The sequence below is a fragment of the Podarcis pityusensis genome (assembly GCF_964106645.2).
Source record: "Podarcis pityusensis genome assembly, chromosome: 5".
Taxonomy (NCBI): domain Eukaryota; kingdom Metazoa; phylum Chordata; class Lepidosauria; order Squamata; family Lacertidae; genus Podarcis; species Podarcis pityusensis.
This window is the reverse complement of record NC_138032.1, coordinates 61,850,814-61,875,161: the sequence shown is the minus strand read 5'-3', so window position 1 is coordinate 61,875,161 and position 24,348 is coordinate 61,850,814. Positions and strand designations below refer to the sequence as shown.

General features: G+C 42.4%; 1 protein-coding gene across 1 annotated transcript in view; it reads right to left on the bottom strand.

Moving 5' to 3' along the window:
- ADGRA1 (adhesion G protein-coupled receptor A1) overlaps positions 1-24,348 on the bottom strand; it is a 310,905-nt gene that overhangs the window by 216,617 nt on the left and 69,940 nt on the right. The gene's annotated exons all lie outside the window — the stretch shown is intronic.

Genomic DNA, 24,348 nt, shown 5'->3' with positions numbered 1-24,348 from the left:
TGTGTGAGAGAGAGAGAGAGAGAGAGAGAGAAACTACCATGTAGCAGGAAAGCTAGACATAACTTTACTCCCTGACATGCACACATGCGTGTAACATTCAAATATATGTTCTCCCACAGTCCTTCCTACTTGTTTTATTCTGCTTTTAATATTCTGTTGGGAGCCTCCCAGAGTGGCTGGGGAAACCCAGCCAGATGGGCAGGGTATGTATGTATGTATAAAAATTAAAATAAAATAAAATAAAATAAAAATTACATCAGTTCACATAGGCAACAGTGGCTGGAGTGGTGGTGCTGCAGAACTGCCCTCTTAACACTAGCATTGCTGCAGTTCACCAGTAAAGTGCTGAGGATGCAATGCTGGACTGGTTCTTTCTGTGTATCTGCACCCAACCTGCCCTGCCCTGCCCCATCCCAGTGCCATCAAGCTAAGCTACAGTGATGCCAGAGCCAGGAGGGCAGCTCTGCCCCACCACACCAGGTGCTACTGCACATGCACATTTTTACTTCACCGTGACGGTGTAGTCTTTTGAGTGGCTCCCAGTTATAGGAAAAGCAGATCCAGCTTGTGAAAGGTAACTTCCCAATTACAAAGCCACCATTATGGTCTTAAGTACCTAGGACAGGTGAGATAACACAGGTGCACATCATAAGGTGATTTTACAACTACAGTGGTACCTCGGGTTAAGTACTTCATTCCAGAGGTCCGTTCTTAACCTGAAACTGTTCTTAACCTAAAGCACCACTTTAGCTAATGGGGCCTCCCACTGCTGCCGTGCTGCTGCAGCCTGATTTCTGTTCCTATCCTGAAGCAAAGTTCTTAACCTGAAGCACTATTTCTGGGTTAGCGGAGTCTGTAACCTGAAGCGTATGTAACCCGAGGTACCACTGTAGTGAGAAAGAAGCTATTTTGTCAAGGGCCAACTTTCACTTAGAGGTCAGAGTAAAACAAATCCTGTTTTGGGACAAGGCCTGAAGAGAAAAACCAATTTGTCTCGACTCAATCCACAAGCGACTGTGTTGAACCTCTTACTGTAATCTAATTCAGTCATTGCAGTCTTAATTTGAATTTCTTTTGTTCCAGAATGGTGACTCTAGAGCAGGCTTCCTCAAACTCAGTCCTCCAGATGTTTTGAGACTACAATTCCCATCATTCCTGACCACTGGTCCTGCTAGCTAGGGATCATGGGAGTTGTAGGCCAAAAGACATCTGGAGCGCCAAAAAACATCTGGAGGAAGCCTGCTCTAGAGTCTCTTCAAAGGCTGAAATGTCTCCTCACTGTCAGATTGTGCCCATTTATTCTTATGGGAGAGGCTCCAGCATCCCCGTCGAAACAGTTCCCACCCGCCTCTTCGGGGCTCCCCTCCTGCCAGCGGGGTGTAGTGGTTAAGAGCAGTGGATTCGTAATCTGGTGAACTGGGTTCGCGTCCCCGCTCCTCCACATGCAGCTGCTGGGTGACCTTGGGCCAGTCACACTTCTCTGAAGTCTCTCAGCCTCACTCTCCTCACAGTGTGTTTGTTATGGGGGAGGAAGGGAAAGGAGATTGTTAGCCACTTTGAGACTCCTTCAGGTAGTGATAAAGTGGGATATCAAACTCTTCTTCCTGCCATGCACAGGAGGCTTGGGAGGCAAGCTGCATGCCTAGGCTACGCAACTGAGTGAAGGAGAGCGCAGCTAGGAAAGATGGAGGTGCAGGAGGGCAAAAGCAAGCTGGCCGTGTGACTGAGAGAGAGCAGCACAGGGGAAATGAGGAGGAGGAGCCTCACATGTGCCTCCTTTCATTTCATTCCATTCCCCAAGAAGGCCTTGGCTCCCAAAGAGGGGGCACGATGGGAGGGTTGTCATGCACTGCGCTCGCTCAGCCACCCAGTTTAGAGAAGCGTGTACACACACCCAACCTCACAACACCACCAGCAAGCAACTATTGTGTCACCCAGGACGCAGGAGCGCATTAGTCGCCCAGGGCACAGGAGAGCTGTGCGTGCATGGGGCAAGTGGATTCTAGGAAAACAAGAAGCCGCCGGCAAAGGTGCGCAGCTCCCCCACTCACTGGGGCGCCCCTGAGAGGCCAACGCTGTGGTGCAACGCGCCACTAAGCCCTATGGGAAAGACGGTTCTGCTAATAGCACACAATGCTCATACTTAGGATAGTTGACAGCTCGCTTCATGTGACTGTGCAAGATTAAGTTTCTTGTTCTACTAGAATTAGATGGACTTTGCACAAAACATATTTGACAATGCAGAGGACAAATAATGCACTTGTATTGTGACTTTGTTTTTCCATGGGATGAACTTCCCCACCCCAAATACTCATGCCTTGCTCACCATTAATTCCTTCTTTCTTTAAGCTTATATCACATTTCAGTGCCTGCCATTTGCCAGAGAATTGTATCACATCTGTAATTAACAGAAAGGTCCATCTCCTTCTCTTCAGCTGGTAACCAAGAAAGTCATGCATGTATAAGTTCTTAGTTACACAATCTTCTAATGACCACAGTGGCGTAGCGTGGGTTGTCAGCACCCGGGGCAAGGCAAGTAATTTGCGCCCCCTAACCCGTGGATTTGCGCCCCCTAACCCTAACCCCCAGATGTTGCGCCCAGTGCGGCCGGCCCCCCCCCTGCACCCCCCACGCTACGCCACTGAATGACCAGCCACGGAGGAAAAAGTCAAAGGGAAGAGGTGCCAAAAGTTGCTGGTCTCTCAGCTGTGCCAGTGGGATGGCCTTACATCTCTCCTGTCCTCTGTTGCAACAGTGTAGCTTCAAATGGACTCATGTCATCTATACGTATGTCGAACTCATGCAGTTCACTAGATAGACTCCCTGATCTTGAATGGTGAAGGAGAAGTTAGAAGGTTTCATCCCCACCATTGTGAATGCAGAATGAAAGAAAATGTCACATGTTTACTTAAACATTCTGCTGCCTTTCCTTGCACCCTAATTCTTAAGCAGCATTGTGAAAATGTGCAGTGTGAAAACACACACACAAAAATTAGTACCAAGCAAATTTGAAATGGGTCCAGTGTTGACTGCAATTTCCAACCCAGTTATGAAATGGACAGTGGTATAATTGTGCATTTCTGCAATAAATAGAGAGGGAGTTTTAAAAATGCACTAGTGTAGAGATATATACAGTGGTACCTCGGGTTACATACACTTCAGGTTACATACGCTTCAGGTTACAGACTCCGCTAACCCAGAAATTGTGCTTCAGGTTAAGAACTTTGCTTCAGGATGAGAACAGAAATCGTGCTCGGTGGTGCGGCAGCAGCAGGAGGGCCCCATTAGCTAAAGTGGTGCTTCAGGTTAAGAACAGTTTCAGGTTAAGTACGGACCTCTGGAACGAATTAAGTACTTAACCTGAAGCACCACTTTAGCTAATGGGGGCCTCCTGCTGCTGCTGCCGCCGCGCCGCCGCGTGATTTCTGTTCTCATCCTGAAGCAAAGTTCTTAACCCAAGGTATTATTTCTGGGTTAGCGGAGTCTGTAACCTGAAGCGTCTGTAACCTGAAGCGTATGTAAGCCGAGGTATAGATATATAGTGTATATATAAAATAAACACTGAATTCATGTTTAACATTAACCTTTTAGACATGCAGTATCATGCAGTATAAATTAGGAAGATTTACTAGCAGAACTTTTCCATTATGCTCATTTACACTTTGGACTGTCTTCACGCTCTTACCATAGCTTCACCTCATGTAATCTTCCAAAAAAACAACAACACCAACCTGAAAATGTTCCTGACAAGTTATATATGCAACATTTCAGTAACTCTGAGATTTGAGACAGCTTCCCTTCTTTTCCAGCCTCTCTGAGGGGAAAACAGTGTAAACTTCTGAGAGAATAGAACTGGGAGGCTGAAAATTCAGATGACAAATGAGAACTTATTGGCATTACACATGCTTGCACCCTCAGCAGTTGTACACGCAATCATAGAATAGCACAGGTTTCACTATCGATCCATGGTGTGCTAACAGGGTAAGTGCAATCACATTTGAATGAGAAGCCAGACATATACAATTCAGTGTTGGTATGTTGTTATTCCTCTTTTGGCAATACTTTTAAATCAGGTCTGAAATCCCTAACAAAAGAGAGTTTCTCATACTGTCACTAGTCACATTAGTTTTTGAAATCTAACTACAAGCTGCCAAGCCATTATGGCCAATCGTCTGAGTTGATGGGAAGTGTAGCTCAACACCGTTGGCTGCCCCTGATTTATATCAAATGATATGATTAGTTGATCCCTTAAAATACTTGCATTCAAGGTTCTAGTAACATTTTACTGTATACCAACAATGGTTTGTTTGCTTAAAAAGAATTTGGCGAAGTTATTATACCCAACTGCCCAGTCTTCTTGCATTCGTGTAGGCTGCTTTGGGGGTTGTTTTGTTTAATCAACATTTGCCCTATGCTCAGCATGGCTCTGTTTTCTAAACAAAGACACACACCACCATTTAATTTTATAAAATGATACCAGTAATCCCCAACAGGTGATGGCAGGAACAGAGCTGTAGTTTTTGAACAAAGTTGAAAAAATGCTGTGGCCATTTAATAACCCCTTTAAAACAGAGGGCAGACAACACAAGTGTTCTTTGTTTACTTAGCAGTAATCCTTGTAATTAAAATACTTGCCTACAAAAGCAAAGATTTAAAATGAGCACCAAGAAAAATCTCAGTAATTTATCCAGAATTTCCTACAACCTGGGTCAGAATGACAGCTCCTAGACTTGACTGCAGCAACACAAATGGAAGTTTGTGCCATGGCAACGTATGGAGTACCTTATATATCCAAAATATATATAAACCCTTCACTAAATGACAGAATCAGCTCATGAAGACAATTATTTTTATACCATTCATTAAGAACATTTATATCTTGTTTGGCCACCAACAATTTAAAAGGGGCAGGGGAATCCATTTCCAAAATACAAACCAAAACATAACTGGTTGGATTCAGATTTAGTTGTGCATATCCCATTTATTTCAAAAGGGCTTAAGGCAGTCATAATCATAATAGAAAGAGTACCGTTAGATGATGTCATCAGGAAGGGACAGCTTTGTTTAGAGTTAATTGAGATAAAGCTATTGAACAAGTCTCAGCTCAAAGGTTCCTGTGCATCTCCTTCCCAACTTCCGCAGATGAAACAACCTGGCTTATCAGGTTGTTCAAAACCTAGGTTCATGGTTTGTTTCCTCAAAACAAACCATTAGTGGGGGGTTTTCTTGGCTTACTGCTCATGGCTGGTTTGGGGAAAACAAACCACAAGTCCAGGATCAAATGACATAACAAGTCAGACTCTGGCTTTTTTTTTAACTGAAGTTTAGGAATCAGGGTGGAATACCCTGGGAACTTCTGAGCAGCACCATGCTGCTTGTTCACATAAAACAAAAAGTTGGTTTTAAACTATGTTTAAATGTGTTGTGCAAACTGGGCCAAAGATGGCAGAAGGCAAATCTCCCAGGGCAAGGAATTAATTCCAAAGTCTGGGTGTAGCACAGAGTGGGGGGAGGAAAAGAAAGTGGGGAGCTACACAGGCGCAGAATTAATATTTTAATAACACAAAGAATAAGATATCTGAACAAATAAGGAATGAAATGTGACAATCCCATTGCGCTGGAAGTATCACTCTTCTGCAGGGAATCAGCAGAAAATTATGATAATGTAAACATTGTAGCAGAATAAGAACTACACAGTACGGGCAACACTAAACAACTGCAAAATGTCAACATTCCAAGATGTATTGAGGAGAAAAACATAACAAAATATCACATATCCATTCACCTACAACTATTCTCCTCTTAAAAAAGGAAGGGAGGAAACAAGCTTTCTCCACAGAGTCTTAGCACAGAGTAGGATAAAAAAAATCCTCAGTTTCTGCTAAATACATACCTTAGCTGATGCTGGGACTAGTCATTCCTGCTTCTATCAAACACAATCTCTGGCCACAGCAGAACACAGAGCCTGCAGATCTAAATGCCCATGCCATATTGTATTAAGAGTAAAGGAAACCACAGAGCCTAGGACTTGCCAATCAGAAGGTTGGCTGTTAGAATCCCCACGACGGGGTGAGTTCCTGTTGTTCAGTCCCTGCTCCTGCCAACCTAGCAGTTCGAAAGCATGTCAAAGTGCAAGTTCCCGCTCCGGCGGGAAGGTAAACGGCGTTTCCGTGCGCTGCTCTGGTTCACCAGAAGCGGCTTAGTCATGCTGGCCACATGACCCGGAAGCTGTATGCTGGCTCCCTCGGCCAATAAAGCCAGATGCGCGCCGCAATCCCAGAGTCGACTGGACCTAATGGTCAGGGATCCCTTTACCTTTTATGGTTCAGATCAGGGCCCCACCCTAGATGCTTTTTACTGTGGGCTCCTGCCCCATATAAACCATTCGCACCCTCAGAATACATCCCTCCTGTCTCCACTAATAAAGCCATTTGGAAGAGAAGGTGGAACAAGCAACATGACTTGCAGATACCCTTTACCCTGAACCCAAACCTTTTTGGAACTTTAAAGCACAAAAACAGCATTTCAAAATGGATTTTGAAATGGACAGAAAACCAATGCAGTCATTGTTAACAAGAAAGCCTGCCCCATCAGCTACTTGGCCTTAGCATTTTGACCAGCTGCAGATAATGCATGCTTTTGAAGGCAATCCCACATATAGCACATGTTAATTGTCCAAATGAGAAGTAACTAATGGCGCAAATGGTTCACCATTGCTATATCTGATGACTCAAAGAAAGGGTGCAGTTGTTGAACCAGCCATATGTAAAAGCACTTCAGGTAACATACTGGCTCAAAGTTGAGCGTGTGAGTTCTACCAAAGTATGAGTTCAATTCTACAACAGGAGTGCCTCCACATCTAAAACATGTTTTACTCCCATTCTCTGAATTACAGTCTTATAGACCATGCACACTTGTGTCTTATCTGGATTAAGTTTCAATTTATTCACCCTATCCATTATGGATTTCAAAGCTGACTGAGGACTTCAACATCTTCCTTGGGATGTGATGACAAGAAGATATACAGTCAAGTGTCATCAACATGCTAATGACACCATACCCTTGATCACTGGACAACCTCTCCCAGGTGTTTCATGTAGATATTAAACAGCATGGGGGACAAACGAGAACCCTGTGGGACATAATACGCTAAACAGCCAAAGTGCCAAACTGAAGTCCCTCAGAAGCATCTTCTGGAACTAATCCTCCACATAGAACCTGGACAACCATAAAATAGTGTTCCAAGTCCCATCCCAATTAGGTGATCCAAAAATATGGTCAATAGTATGGAAAGGTCCAGCAGAACCCACAGGAGTTCATACCTCCAACTTTTAACATAAAGCTGTTAGAACTGAAACTTTATACAATTCATGTTACTACAGATAAGTTTACAACTGCAAGTCTGATTACACCAAAGCACCTTGAACTGTCTGAGTTTGTTGCTCTATGACTGTGATACAAATTGTGCAGCTGCCAAACATTCTACCATAACATCCAACAGAAGTATGTGCCAGTCATTATGAGAGAAGCAGCACAAGCAGAGGTAAGTCTCATTGAGTTCAACAGGGCTCACTTCCTGAAAGCATACTGAGGCCTGCATCATGGTTCCATTGTCATTCTCTGTGTTAATTCTATTCACACTTGCCTTTCCTCCTCTGCTGCAACTACTAAAAATGGGGGAAAAAAACAAAAAAAAAAAACAGAATAAGAGCTTTAAGAACTGCCTAAGACCCAGATAGAAGGATGATTCTTAGACCGCCTGGTAGGGATACACAGCATGAACAAATTACAAAGCCTATACATAACACCCCTATTACTTTCTAACAATGCAATTGGAGCAGTCTTCAGATGGAGTAACAATCTGAAGTACAAGAAATGTCCAAGCTCTGCACATATAGACATCCACACCCGTATTTATGCTGCCAGAAAACTCTTACATTTTCTTGCATAATGCAAAATTATCCATGCTTGTTGAACTCCAGAGAAGAATAGTGTAGCCTGCTTGTGGATACTGTGATCTCTATCTTATCCTTTCAAGAATCTGTGCTTCAACCTTAACCAGCATTCAGTTTTATTTTCTTTTGGCAGTCCCTTGTTATTCACCCCATGTAAACATAAATTCTAGCCTAGTTCTCAGAACTTTCAAATTGCTGTAACTGTGTAACCAGCTGTAGCTCTGTCCAGAATAGCATGTTCAGCCAACCTTTGTGGAAAACCTCCAGCCACTCGGGAAAAGAACTTTTGCCTTCTGACTCTATTAATCCTCCAACTTATCAGAAAGACCATATTCCCTCATATGATCCTGTCTGGGTTTTTGAGAACTTCAGGCAAGGCCCTTCTTTTGGTTCCACCACCCTCACCGGAATGCTTGGTAGGGATGTGGCAGAGGGCCTTCTCAGTGGCTGCAACGAGACTTTGAAACTCCCTCCCCAGAGAAGCTAGACTGGCTCCCTCCTTGCTGTCCTTCTGCCAGCAGAAGGCCTTCTTGTTTTAACAGGCTTTGGGGAACTGACTCCTTTTAATGAAAGGGCTAGTGCTGTGCTGTGCTGTTTTTTTATTGTAATTACTGTTATGGGTTTTTTTGTGTTGTTGGTTTTTTTTGGAAAAAAATTATTAACAGTTTCAACATAACAAATCATCTTCCTTGTCCCCCCCCCCATTTTTTCCCTCCCACCTCCCCAACAAACCTTTCCTCCCTCCCCCTACGACTTCCCTCAGCTACCCTCTCTGATTTCTCATCCAATATTAACTTCTGCATATTATAAAACTGTATACATCCTTATATTATCTGTTATCCCTCAATAAATTTGTGTATGTTTATTCAAAACCTACCAGGGAGTCCAATTCATTTTGTTGTTTTTTCAAATAATTTGTGAAAGGTTCCCATTCTTCTTTGAAGTCACAGTTGTCCTTGTCTCGTAGTTTGCATGTCAATTTCGCCAGTTTTGCATAGTTCATCAATTTCTCTTGCCACTGTTCTTTTGTCAGGGTTTCCTCAATCTTCCATCCTTGTGCAATCAAGACTCTTGTTATGGTTTTAATAGGTTTTATATACATATATAGTTTTAGTTCCATCGGTGTTTAATTGTTTTTTATTTTATTTTTCTATGTTCTTAACAGTTCTTATTTCCATCTGTAAGCTGCCTTGAGGCCCATGAGGGAGAAAGGCGGGGCACAAACAAAGAAGTGCTCAGAATGGAAGTCTTTTCATTGAGGGAACAATAGGTAAAGGTAAAGGGATCCCTGACCATTTGGTCCAGTCATGACTGACTCTGGGGTTGCGGCGCTCATCTCACTTTATTGGCCGAGGGAGCCGGCGTACAGCTTCCGGGTCATGTGGCTAGCATGACTAAGCCGCTTCTGGCAAACTAGAGCAGCACATGGAAACGCCGTTTACCTTCCCACCAGAGTGGTACCTATTTATGTACTTGCACTTTGATGTGCTTTCAAACTGCTAGGTTGGCAGAAGCAGGGACCAAGCAACAGGAGCTCACCCCATTGTGGGGATTCGAACCGCCAACCTTCGGATCAGCAAGTCCTAGGCTCTGTGGTTTAACCCACAGCGCCACCCTAAAAGAGATTTCCAGTTAGTCTTCACTGCCCCTCCTAGTAGGTACTCGGCAGGAGAAAAGTCTGCTCACCCTTCTGCTCCTCCCTACACATCAAGGAAGCAACAGAATGTCCAAATGTGGAAACATCTCTATACTGAGATCCCTGGAAGGAACCTTGAGCTTTGATTCTGATTTATTTACTCAGGAACTGACTACATAAGAAGCACCCAAAGCCAAAGGGCCAGAAAACTGCAAGTGAAAGCCATAACAGAGCCCACTTATGCTTCTAGTGCATGTCATCTGTTTAACCTTTTGTACTACACAGACTTCTGCAGTACGCCAGCTGGAATAAAACTATGCATGCATCAAGACTTGGCTATTGGAAGAGCTCGACTCTCTTTTTTAACATCATGTTTAGCTGCGCCAGCAATGCTTGCCAAATATGGACATGAACTGTTATACATATTTTCTTAGTATCGCAAAATATTCAAGGAAACAAATCTTAGCAAATTTCGCAACGAGTTGATTTATTGCTATGAAAGGTAATTTAAAAAGCACTATGTGCTTATAGGGTGTGGGGAGAAGGATGATGTTAAGCTATTATGACCAGGAACAGAAAACCTTTAACAGAAAACAGAAAAAGAGTTACTCGGATCCAAAATGCATCTGGAAAAATTGTCCACTGTGCCTCATCTAGGCCAAAGTAGGACATCTGGCTTCTTGATTTTTCAAATTATTTTTAATCTCACAGGACATTTGACCGAACACTGTTCCCAGAAAATCACAGATTATATCCTGCCCACAGCCTTGGCACTGGATGGATGAACACGTTCTGATGATGACCATTGTACAGTAATGCGACAGGCATTTAACTCAACAAGCTTTCTTTATCTAAATTCCTTTGCAGAGAGAGAAAGATGCCAAGAGTTGTGACAGATCCTTTCTGGTTTTATGTTCTATTTCATCATAACATCCTATGCTTTTAGTATATTTATTCTTTTTGAAAAGAACACATGTCCACTTGCACAGATACATACAGGTGGGCAGACATTTCATAGTAAATCTTAAAACTGTTTTGGAATACTCTGAATGTCACTTAAAAGCTTTTCTGTGCAGTTAAATAAGGAAACTAAAGCAATTTATCCACATATTTTACATGTTCCATCCTGAAAAACAACTGCTGAGCTTGGCAATAAAAATTAGTAATGTTTGGTACTAATTACACCAAGCAGCAGCAAAGAGAGGGCGGGCCACACACAGAGCACTGGCTGTGGCCAAGCAGAGAGAGAGAAGCTGAACCATTTTAAAGAGCCATTTCATATAATATAACACATTCTTTTTAAAAATAAAAATCCCAAAATAACTAACACTTATGGTTTAGTATCATTTTGGCAGAGATTTCTAAGCTGAGTACCAATGATGTATCATTTGTGGTGTGGGTGTACACATCTGGCTGCATGACCTGAAAATAAATCAAAACCAAACTACTGTTATAATCCAGCTATAGGAAGCTACATTAAGTCAAGCCATGCAATAACAATTACACTGTTTATATCAAGGTTGCAAAGCCACTGCCAGAACCTTCATTGGAAAGTTAGGTCTCTATTGCAGTTTTATTACTGTTACTGAAAAGATAACAGTACCACAATTTTAATTAAATATATTGTTGCACGCCATCCCAATCTTTAAACAGTGCAAGATTTTAGGGTTCCCAGTCACCTAGGATTCGTGTTTCCTTTTGGAAATGAGGCATAGCAGAGACCGTGGTGTCTCTATGAGTTATGGTTTACCATTTATGGTATATATAACCTGAGCTTACGATAGTGGGGTTCACAGCATTAACTCTCCAAGAAGGTCTTGCTTCTTCCATAGGCGCAGCCTAGGATAAGATTCAAGCAGAAATCCAGCATCGTGCTCTGTCTCTCTAGTTCACATTGAAACAACTCTAACTCTAATCTTGCTAAGCCTTGGCTTTATCTGTTGAGGGAAGGAAGGGTCCAGTCCATTTGCCTTCTCAGACAAAGTCCCTTGACCTTTTGTTCTTCACTCAGGCTATCATTTCACCAGGAACCTCAGCTTGGCTTAATTAGCTTTTGACACTTGCTGATTCCAGGCAATTAGATGTGTCTAGTACACATGGGTCTTGTAGCCAGAGTTCTAACACATGGAACCTTGATTAAATTCTAGCACTTCCGGAATTTAGAAGTGTCTAGCATCCACAAACTCATAACACTAGATAGTGGTGGTGCTGGTGTGATGGAGCAAATAAGAAGAAACAACTTTGTTGTAACCAATTATTCTTGGATTTTAAAAAGAGTTCCAGGCACTCCTTATGATCTTAAGGCAGAGTGAAAATTCTGGGTTGCACTTATATGTGGATTTTAAAGAAAGCAGAGGAATCTGACCTCTTGGTGATTCAGATAAACTTCTCTGGCACTTCACAATACCTTGTGCGAACCTGATTTAAGGCAAACAAGTTACTTTGACTCTTCTCTAAAGTTGATCTCAAGAGTCTAAATTCATTGTTTCTCTTGGGGATGATGCAGCGCAGGCAGCTCTGAAAATAACTCGCTGCAACAAAATCTACTACTGTTGCCAGAGATCTCAATAATTGATGCTATGCTATCCTCAGAGATTTCGTTCTTTCTTGGTAGGCTGTTTTCATTTCAGCTGATGCTCAGAACTGGGGAAAATAAAACTGTTTAGAAACAAAGGTCTAAATCAGATTGGAGTTAAAAGGGGAAATGAAATGCTGGAAACTATCTTAAGCAACCTGAAACACCTCCTTTTCCCCCTTTTCTTTTTGCCTTGGTAGTTAGGATGTCCTGGCTGAGACCCACAAACCTCAACCTATTTGATTTTGGGCTACTTGGACAAAATTCCTCAGGAGGGTGGATAGTGAGGGTGGAAAACCCACTGTGTTGAATAACAATGGAATACACAGAGTTCAACCTGGTTCATAGTCTTGACTTAAGCATAAAGTGTTACAACAAATGGCTATCTGATTCTCTCTGAAAATTTCCAAACTAGGAAATTCCATGGCCTACTTAAGAGAGGTTTGTTTCACTGCTGGCCTGCTTTTGCAGTTAAATCCCAATGCGTATAGTCAAAGCATTTTTAAAAAGTGCCATCATATGCATATTCCCAAATCTCAAATACTGCTGTTTAACTGGTTACATTTCTGAAGTCTGTTTCCCATTTGTACAGCATGTAGTGCTCATAAGTCCACCCTCACCCCTCCTCCTTGGCTGATAAGTGGTGGGAAAGGGCAGCTCTCGAACAATGACCTTCCATATCTGGCTTCCACTCAATGCACACTAACCCCATTCTCCCCCAGTTTCACTACACTGTTACAGCTCATTAAATTCCATTGAAGGATGAGAACTCTGATGTGCCACTAGATGCACACAGTTTGTGTTTACCAGCTGAAACACTGTATGCAGTGTTGCTTACAACACAGTCCTCTAACGCAGAAGCTATCGTGCTGGCTACCTCCGACAATTTATCTATTCATATCGTGCTGGAACAGTGGCTGCTTTAAAACCATTGCTGCCTGTGCTAATGGGGGGGGGGGGTAGGAATATTAAAAACCATCACAGTGAAATCTTTGCTGCCATGAAGGGGTCATTGATCCAAGAGACAAACAACCTAGTGTTGATGATTTAACAAAACATTTTTCACAGAGATTACATGCTCATCCATCAACCTACAATATTTTTCCCATTACCAAAATAAATGACCGCTACCCCCCTCTGCTCCACAGTCCGCCAATTATAAGAATTAGCAGCTATATTGAATCGAATGAAGAAATTCTTACATTTTTATTCCAAGCAAAGGCTTTTGTAAGTGCAAAGACAGAGGGCAGGGGCAGGGGTGGTGATTCACATTTAAAACCCAGGCACAATGTTCATATTACTGACTGGGAGGAAAAGAGAACATAGAAGCTTTGGAAGTTCCCGGCACTGACTCTGTGAAAGAACCCAGTATACAGAGTGACCAGCGCTACTCTGGGGCTTGAACCTAAATGATGCCCTGCCCAGCTGGCTTTCCAAGACAAGAAGTTTATAACTTCTTCTCCGGGGTTCAAAGCCAAGTGAGGTAACTCTTTCTGGCTACAGCATGCATGACATCCTTGACTGACCTGACACAAGACAGACCACTATTCTACATTACAGCTATTTTGCCATTGCTGCTTCCAAACAACATCTTTGACCATTAGCTACTATGGTGACAAATCATGTCTACTTTGCCAGCTCTTCACTTATGCAAAGACCCCGTCCTTCCTCAAAAAGGAATGTGCCGTGCTAAATACTTAGCAAAACAACAACAACACCCTGGATCGACTAAGATTAAGATTTCTAAATACAAGTGTGATGAACAGTACAAAAACAACATATATTTCACTACTTGGCAAAAAAAGAAAAAAGAAAAAGAAATGGGAAAACCCCACATTCACATTGGTCAGTGCAAGGTGGGGCAGGTTTTAATCTACGTGCAGGACAGCAAGGGTCACACAACCCTAAAGCTGACTACTATTCACATGAGACATAGGTGAGCTACTTTGGTTAGGAAGGAAATCTTTCACATTAATGCTCCAACTACATTCAGCAAAGTGCATAAAGCTGTAATGTTCTGTCATCTGAATGACAAGGTTCATCAATAACACTTGGCAGCTAGGGAGGGGGAATCCTGGTAAATTCAGACATCAGCTCCTAGAAGACTACTGAACATCTGTAACATGCAGATTTTTACTGAGCATTTAAGTGCGGAAGCTACTTTGTTTGGAAGATCAGAACAGTGATAAATGAAATTATTTCATTATACCTACAATTTATTCTTGGTTTCACACTCCTTATCATTAAGTTATGAGTTCAGGACAATCATTTGCCATAAATTATATTGCAAGTTGATAAATATTTTTCTGCTAATAGCTTAGCTAGATTGTCATTCTGTTGGTGTGATTTACAAACGCTGCAGAACAAGAAGTTTCTCTTTCATTTCTGCTTTAATAACTTATTTTTATATCTGCCACAATGTTGCATATTTTGCTGTATTGAAACACAGAATTCTGTCTGTTCATCAACAAACAAATATGAGAAATGAATTTAAGTGACATGAAGGAAATTAAACATTGTCATCTTTTCAGTGGATTATTTGTTGGTTATATTTCATATTTTTATTACCAGGCTTTTGTGATAGTACTCACCAGTATGGAGTACATACCCTTTTGCTGCCTATGGCAGCCATTTTGGCACTTTTATCAAGACTGAACATCATATTTTTTTTACCAAAATAAAAACAAAACACAGTCTATTGCTGTACTGCGGGTGATGCCTTACAGAATTTCATAACCAGTTATGCACAGGTCTCCACTTTCAAAGATCCTTCAGTCTAAAATAGGCAATTGGGTAAAATAAATAAATAAAGAGGAGGAGGAGGAGGAGAGAGAGAGAGAGAGAGAGAGAGAGAGAGAGAATGTACAAAACTGTAGAGTTGGAAAGAACATCATGGGTCATCTAGTCCAATTCCCTGCAATGCGGGGTCAGGCTTTGGTCTTTGAAATTTCAGTGGTGCCTTCTGCAAGGCCAAAATTGGGTCGTCCCCCCCCACACACTTCTTACCTTCTATTCTGCTCAATTCACTATGCCATAGCTGCAGCACCGTGTGGCACCCCCTAGGCTTTGCGCCCAGTACATCAGAACTAGTCACGCTGCCCCAAATCCACCTCTGACAGGAATCTCAGCTAAAGCATCAATGTCAGATAGTCATCCAACCTATGCTTAAAAATCTCCAAGGAAGGAAAGTCCACCACCTTCTGAGGGAGTCAATTCCATGGTCAAACAGCTTATACCATCAGAAAGTCCTTCCTGATGTTTAGTCAGAATGCCCTTTCTTGATAACTTGTTGTTGTTTTTTAAATGATATTTATTAAAATTTCAGAAAAAAGAATTACATAAAAGCAAGAAATGCAAAAATAAAAGACAAAAGTAAAAATACAAGAAAAATACAAAATACAGAATAAAAGAATAAAAACACTTAAAAAGGGGGGGGGAATAGATCAATCTTTCCATGCCTTACATTCATATCCTTGTTTCCCTGACCTCCTCATACCTCCCTTTTTTGTATTCCAATTCAATTAGTTAATTCAGCAATTTCTTTCCCTCTTTATTTTCTCTTAATCCTTTAACTTAATATAGTATAACTTTAAATTTTCACCTATTATCAATCCATTTTTACATACACCTTTATAGCATTACTGCTTAAACCACTTAACTTCATTCTAACATCATTCTAACATTCATTAATTTTACAATATTTCTGTAGATAGTCTTTAAATTTCTTCCAATCTTCTTTCACCAACTCTTCTCCCTGGTCTTGGATTCTGCCAGTCATTTCCGCCAATTCCATGTAGTCCATCACCTTCATCTGCCATTCTTCCAGAGTGGGTAGGTCTTGTGTCTTCCAGTACTTTGCAATAAGTATTCTTGCTGCTGTTGTGGCATACATAAAGAAAGTTCTATCCTTCTTTAACACCGATTGGCTGACTATGCCGAGGAGAAAGGCCTCTGGTTTCTTCAAGAAGGTATATTTAAATACCTTTTTCAATTCATTATAGATCATCTCCCAGAAAGCCTTAATCCTTGGGCACGTCCACCAAAGGTGAAAGAATGTACCTTCAGTTTCTTTACATTTCCAACATTTATTATCGGGCAAATGATAGATTTTTGCAAGCTTGACTGGGGTCATGTACCACCTGTATATCATTTTCATAATATTCTCTCTTAAGGCATTGCATGCCGTAAACTTCATACCTGTGGTCCATAACTGTTCCCAGTCAGCCATCATTATGTTATGTCCAACATCTTGTGCCCATTTAATCATAGCAGATTTCACCGTTTCATCCTGAGTATTCCATTTCAACAGCAAGTTATACATCTTTGACAAAATCTTAGTTTTGGGTTCTAACAGTTCTGTTTCTAATTTTGATTTTTCCACCTGGAAGCCAATTTTCTTGTCCAAATTATATGCCTCCATTATCTGATAATAATGAAGCCAGTCTCGCACTTTGTTTTTTAATTTCTCAAAACTCTGCAGTTTCAGTCTATCTCCATCTTGTTCCAAAATTTCCCAATATTTCAGCCATTTGACCTCCATATTGAGCTTTTTCTGGGCTTTCGCTTCCATCGGTGACAGCCACCTTGGGGTTTTGTTTTCCAATAAATCCTTATATCTTATCCAAACATTGAACAATGCTTTCCTGACAATATGGTTTTTAAATGCTTTATGTGCTTTGACCTTATCATACCACAGATATGCATGCCATCCAAATACATTGTTAAAACCTTCTAAATCCAAAATGTCTGTGTTTTCAAGAAGCAGCCATTCTTTCAACCAGCAAAAAGCTGCTGATTCATAGTATAGTTTAAAGTCTGGCAGGGCAAATCCACCTCTTTCCTTTGCATCTGTTAGTATTTTAAATTTTATTCTAGGCTTCTTGCCCTGCCAGACAAATCTAGAAATGTCTCTCTGCCACTTCTTGAAACAATCCATTTTGTCCACAATTTGCAATGTTTGAAACAAAAACAACATTCTAGGCAATACATTCATTTTTATCGCAGCAATACGGCCCATCAGTGAAAGCTTCAAATTTGACCAAATTTCTAAATCTTTTTTCACTTCAGCCCAGCATTTTTCGTAGTTGTCTTTAAATAAATTCCCGTTTTTTGTTGTCATGTTAATCGATAACTTGAATCCATTTGTTTGGATCCTAGCCTCCGGAGCAGGAGAAAACAAGGTTGTTCCATCTTCCACATGACAGCCCTTTAGATGATGGCTGTCATATCTCCTCGGTCTCCTCTTTTCCATACTAAACACACCCAACTCCCTCAACCTGATAAGGCTTGGTGTCCCTTGATCATCTTGGTTGGATCCTTTTCACATGTAATACTGGAAAGCCAGGTGTCCTTCATCTTACGTATATTTGTGCAACTGGTTATTCCTGCCTAACTGTAAAACCTTACATTTGCCCCACCACCAACACCACCATTGAAATCAGAAGGCTAGCCAGGGAGGAACCTTGCCAAAACAACAGTTAGATGTAATTAGCTAAGTTGAGAATTATCATAACATGGATTCAGATTCCCTTTCTTCTACAGAAAGGGCTCAAGATGAGGCCTCCTCACCAAAGAAAAAGCCAATAGCAGTTTTCATCATCCTGGAGACATAATTGAAAAGTAAACTATCTGTTGAAGAACAGACCATTTATCCCAAATCAGCAATATATTGTGTATAAAATGCAACAGTAATGAACAACCATTGTGTTGGTCTTACTACTGCTTCTGATGCTAGTATCTAACTTCACTGGTGGTATCCAATGGCTGTGTGTTATATCCCAGAGGATATAGGGTCATTTGGACCCATAAGCACAAACCTAGGCAACCCCCTAATAACACAGCATTAGACCATAGGATCAAACTATTATTTGTGATAGATTGTGGTTAGTATAGAAGTTTCTTTACAAATTCCTCGCATTCTTCAGCTAACAACATGTGGTAGAGAAAACTACTCTTTGTAGTCATGTTCATTCTGCTTTATTTGAGCTGCTATCACAAAGTTCAGGAATGGAAATTAATTATAGATATGTCACCTGGGCTTTTGCCCAAGTATCGCATCCCTCTACCCAATAAACCCCTTGACTCTCTCAGCAGGGTCTTTATTCCATCTAAATGTTGGTCTTAAAATAAAACTTGCAAGAGAAAATAAAATGTATCCTGTAAAATATGTTAGTTATGATTGGGATGCCAGTTTGTTTTTTGGAGGAAATCATTTGAATCCAGTTAACTAATTATTTGGTGACAAACACTTCACAATAGCAGCTCTCCAGATAGCTAAACTGTGAACATAATTCAAAAGTAGTATTTATGGTATTAGATTTACTACAAAATTACTACTACCACAGAATAAGCTCTAACCAGCAAAGCTCTTATTACAAGAAAAGGTGGAATGTGTTGTGTTTATTGTTATAATCTAGGCTTTATTTCTTGATCTAATCAAAGGTGGCTTAAAAGATTTTCTGCTCATAAGAATCACTAATTACCTAAGAATGCATTAGAACTTGACAGGGCTGGGCCTTTTCTTCACTAGCAAGTCCATCTGTATCAACTTGACATGGAAATAAGATAGTAATAACATAGCTCATCCTGAGGGTTCTGGCATTTATTAAAGTAGAACTCAGAAAATTAATTACTCTTTTATATATTCTAGTTCTGCTGCATTATTGTTTTCTCACATTCAAGAGCAACTTATAAAAAGAGCCTTTTTATTAAAACATTAGATATCATAATCTGAAACATGAACTGAGGGTTGCATCTGACTAAGTCAGCCATAAATTTGTCCACTTATTTCAGTGGGTCTGCACTGCATATGTTTTACTTGGGTACAACCCTAAGCTTGCTTATGTTTGTACCTGAAAACAATTTGCTATTTAGTCATCCTTGCAATGAAATAACTGTTGGTGTTCCTGCTCAATAGTATTTTAAACATCTACCTATATTACAGTGGTACCTCGGGTTAAGTACTTAATTCGTTCCGGAGGTCTGTTCTTAACCTGAAACTGTTCTTAATCTGAAGCACCACTTTAGCTAATGGGGCCTCCTGTTGCTGCTGCGCTGCTGCTGCATGATTTCTGTTCGTATCCTGAAGCAAAGTTCTTAACCCAAGGTAGTATTTCTGGGTTAGTGGAGTCTGTAACCTGAAGCGTATGTAACCTGAAGCGTATGTAACCCTAGGTACCACTGTATACACAAAAATAATACAGTAGTTTATACATACTCAGGGGATATTCAGAAGTATATAGGTTTGTAGTTTAATAATAATAATAATAATAATAATAATAATAGTAATAAATCAATCTAACAACCCCTAAATGGACTGACAAAAATCTGTAAAACCCCAAATCTTACATAATGATGATGGTGGCTGACATAAGCCTATAAGGGAGAGGCAAAAAATGCACTGAAGAAATAAGATGTTGGAGAGATTTGTGTGAGTACATCAGTTGGGAGTTCATCCACACTGGAGTTGATTTGAAGCCACTTTGTGCCTCTATACAGTATTTATTTATTTTTTTGCAGTGTCTGCATGACACCCAAGTGGCAGCCCATGGTTCCCCCATTTCCCCGAAAACCAGAATTTCCTAAGCCATGGATAATCTGGTAAAGGAAGAAAATCCACTATAAAATTGCATGCTATTGGACTATGGACGTAAAGGTCTATGTGTGTGGGGGGGGGGGGTATTTTTCCCTGGGTGCAGCCTATTGCCCTTACTTCAATTTTGTTCCTATTGTTTAGATTCCTTTAGAATCTAAAGGAAATAATGCAGCCCATCCTTTTACACACTGGTAGTTGCTGGTCACATTTGCAATATTGTTATTTTCAAAACAGCTTTTGTTGGGGGGGGGGGGGAGAACCACTCTTGCACTGTTCTGGTAGCTAATATTCAAAAGCTTCTTCATATAGCAAGAGATCTCAAACAACCTGAGAGTTAACATTAAGCAAATCCCTAAAAGCATGCCTGGTAGAGGGTTAACTCACTGATGTACTTGCACATTTGAAGGATGGGGGGAAAGGCCCATGGATAGACAACAGCAGGGGCAACTAGATCAGCCCTGAGCACAGCACTACATCACAGGAACTAGCAGTGGGGCTGTTGCTCTCTGTATTTTAGATCAAAAATGAAAGAAATGGTCACAGTGGGAGCAAGGAGAAGTTGGTTGAAAGAAGAGAATTGGGTTTTTCCAAAGGCTCATGTTATGTACTGACAATGGGCCGCATGTGATTGGCTAATTCTGGGATTCTCCTGTAGGCCAATCAGGTTGCGGATTCACTTCCACCTGCAGCTGGATTGGGTGGCTCCTGCGGACCAATCATACTGCTGCATTGTTCTAGGACCAATCAGACTGCTGCATTCTGAATCCTATTGTTCTAGGACCAATCAGACTGCTGCCTTTTGGATCCTCTGCTCAGTGCATATCTTTTCCTCAGCTGTGGCAGTGGCTGCTCAACATTGTGAATTTTTTTTTTTTAAAAAAATGAAAGGGTGCACAGGAGGAACTCCTGCCTTACTTTATATCAAATGATATGGGAAGTGTTAAAAGGGAAAATGTATTCTTAATCTGAATCATGCTTCCTTTACAAATCCTGCTTTGCTTTTCTTCAAATGAAAGGGTGGGGTGGGAAACAGAATGAAAGAAGACTATGAATGGCCAACTCTTTTCCTGCCCACTTTCTATTGACCTTACCTACTTTTGGGATCAAAATGGCTGCATGTTTTACACACACAGAGAGAGCAAGGTTTTGCCATCCTCCCCCTTTGCAGTTCAGCCCCTTGGGCTCCTCTAAAAGCTGTTACTGTATGTTGGGGCAAAATTCTGGAGCATGAATTATATCAGGTGTGAACAACCACAGTCAAAAAATGGAGAGAGATTGAAAACCTCTCTTTCTACTCATAGAACTGCTTTTCTTCTCATTTGTGCTTTTTGCTCTGAGTGATTCCACCAGGTCATTCAGCAGTGAATGACTGTGGCCCTTGACTTTAAAAGTGTTGCCCACGCTATAATAAACCATAAATCTAATCTGATTTTTAAAAAGAAAGAACGAAAGATTCTGCCATTCAGATCTGGTTGTCTTTAGTTAAGAGTTGGCATGTATTTCTTTAATAAGAGAGAAAATATTCTATTTATTAAATGAAGCCTCGGGCCCTTGGGAAAGTTTATTAAAAAGTTATGTTTGTAATCCTGAGTATTTATTTCACTATGAAAGCAACATATTCAGCAATAAGTCAGGTTTATTGAGAAAATAAACACAGTAGAACCAAATAACTGTTAGAAAAGTTCCATATGGCCTGCCAAAAGCCCCATATGATTGGTTCATGAACTCTTCCACTGCCTGCTCTATTGGTCTGGAATACACACACACACACACACACACACACACACACACACACTTTAAATAAATGGGGATTATATTTCACCCACAGCTTCCATCAAGCCACAAGTTTTAGAAATGACTTCCAAACTTTTAGGGAGCTCACTACCTAAAATAAATTGGTGACAAGAAGTGATTGATGGATGATCAGTACATGCATGCCTCACCCACATTTTAGTCCATGTGTGACTACCCCACAAATATAACTGCAAGATGCTGTGCATAAAGAATGGGGGAAAGGACCTTATGAAAATGATTCTTTCTATGTATCAGATTTAAAAATCAAATCAAAACAAAGTGATGGGCACTTCAACAGTTGAAACAGGGAACAGAAAACCTTTTAAAAGGAAAAAAGTTCACTTGGGTTGCAAAGCCACTTCTGCCTTAAGGCAGAGGTGATGTTGCAGGCTCTCACAACCCCTCCACGTGCGCAGGGGGTGGGTGGCCAGCCCCGCGTGATTGGGGATTCCTGGCTGCGTCACTGGCCAGGCCGACCAATCTGGTTGGTCTGGAGGTATAGCCTGCCCGATAAAGGCAGGATGCAGCCGGGAGATCTCCTTCTTTCCGGCTTCCAACTGCTTCGGTTTTCCCTCCCTCCCACCCTTTCGGTTTTTATCTCTCTTGACCTTGCTATGGACTTTGGTTGGTCGCCGTTGAGGGGCCTGGTAGGACTTTTTCCACTTGGCAAATTGGCACCAGCCACTTGGTTTTTGCCTACCTTGTAGCAAATCGTCACAACTTTGTAAGGTTTGGCGGTTAGGCATTGGAATATTTCTGGAGAAGGGAAGAGGGGAGGTAGCACCATCACCTGCCCCACATATTGAAGGGTATCCTGCTAAAGGATCCCAGGGGGCCTGTCCAAAGTCTAGGGAGGTTAGGGCCTAAGGCACGCCCCCGGGTTTCTCCGTCCTCCACCAGTCGCGGACTGTGGGCCGGGGAGGAGGGGTGGCATTATTAATCCGGGAAGATTGTCCTTTCAGGGCTCTACCATCGCCATCGATCCCCGGCATTGAATGTGTTGGCCTAGTGTGGGGCTCTGAGGTGAGCTTGGCTGTCTGGCTGGTGTACCGGCCACCTAGCGCACCAGCAGCCACCCTGTCAGGCCTGCTGGAGGCGGTGGCCGGCTGGGCCTTGGAGTTCCCTAACCTATTGGTATTGGGGGACTTCAACATCCACACTGATGCCACTCCCTCCTCACAGGCTCTGGACCTGGTGTCTTCCATGGCGACACTAGGGCTCTCCCAGTTTGTTTCAGGCCCCACACATCAAGCAGGCCACACGCTGGATTTGATCTTTGGCGTAGGTATAGATGTGATCATGTCTCCTTCGATGAAGGTGCCATGGTCTGATCACTACGCTCTGAAAGCCAGGATTGACTTTCCACCCCCACCCTGCTTAGGTGGCGAGCCGATTTGGGCTCGCCCGCAGAGGCTGATGGACCCTGATAGATTCCGTCAAGCCTTGCGGGACCTTGCTCCCCCTGGCGACTCATTGACTGAGCTTGTTGAGGGCTGGAATATCCAGCTCCTGGCAGCCATAGATGAGATCGGACCTAAGCGCCCTCTGCGACTCCGCAGAAACCGGGCTCCCTGGTTTACCGAGGAGCTTCGGAAAATGAAGCGGGACCTCAGACGGCTAGAGCGAGTATGGCGGGGTGCCCGTGACAGAGCCTCAAGAACATCTTATAGGGTTTTTATGAAAATCTATGAGATGGCAATGAAGGCCGCTAAGAAGTCTTACTTCTCGGCCTCCATTGCATCCGCTAGCTCTCGCCCGGCGCAATTATTTAGTATAATTAGGTCTTTAACGTCCCTTGAAGGACAGCCAAATTTAAATAACAATCTGACACACAGCTGTGAGGCATTTGCGAGCTTTTTTGCGGAGAAGGTCCTGTTGCTCCGCCATGACCTCCCTGCCAATTTGGATACAATAAAGGAACTAGAGGCCCCTCGACTGTCCTCGGGTCCAGTATTGGACCACTTTGACCGGATATCCCCAGCCGATGTGGACAGACTCCTCCGAGCTGGAAAGCCCACCACCTGTCCTCTTGACCCGTGCCCGTCTTGGCTGATTAGAGCGTGTTCAGACGAGGTGCGGGCCCCCCTGCGGGATATCATCAATTTGTCCCTTGGCACCGGGATATTTCCAGGGGAATTGAAAGAGGCAGCGGTGCGCCCGCTCTTAAAGAAAACATCATTAGATCCCTTAGATCTATCCAATTGCCGCCCGGTTTCGAATCTTCCATTCCTGGGTAAGGTGATTGAGAGAGCGGTTGCTGAACAGCTTGGTAGGTTTCTGGATGAAACATCGGCTCTGGATCCATTCCAGTCCGGCTTCCGCGCTGGTCATGGGACCGAGACGGCTCTGGTCGCCCTAACAGATGATCTCTGCAGGCAGCTGGATCGAGGCGGGTCGGGGCTGCTGATTCTTCTAGACCTATCAGCAGCCTTCGACATGGTCGATCACGAACTCCTGGACCACCACCTTGCCGACGTGGGGATCCAGGGCACAGTCCTTCAATGGCTGCGCTCGTTTCTCTCTGGTCGGGGACAGAGGGTGGCGCTTGGAGGGGAATTGTCATCGCGCCACTCCTTGGTGTGTGGAGTGCCTCAGGGTGCGATACTCTCCCCGATGCTTTTTAACATCTTTATGCGCCCCCTCGCCCAGCTTGTCCGGAGTTTTGGGCTGGGTTGCCATCAGTATGCCGATGACACCCAACACTATCTGTTGATGGATGGCCATCCTGACTCAGCCCAGACACACTGACCAGATGTTTGGAAGCTGTGGCTGGATGGTTACGTGGAAGCCGGTT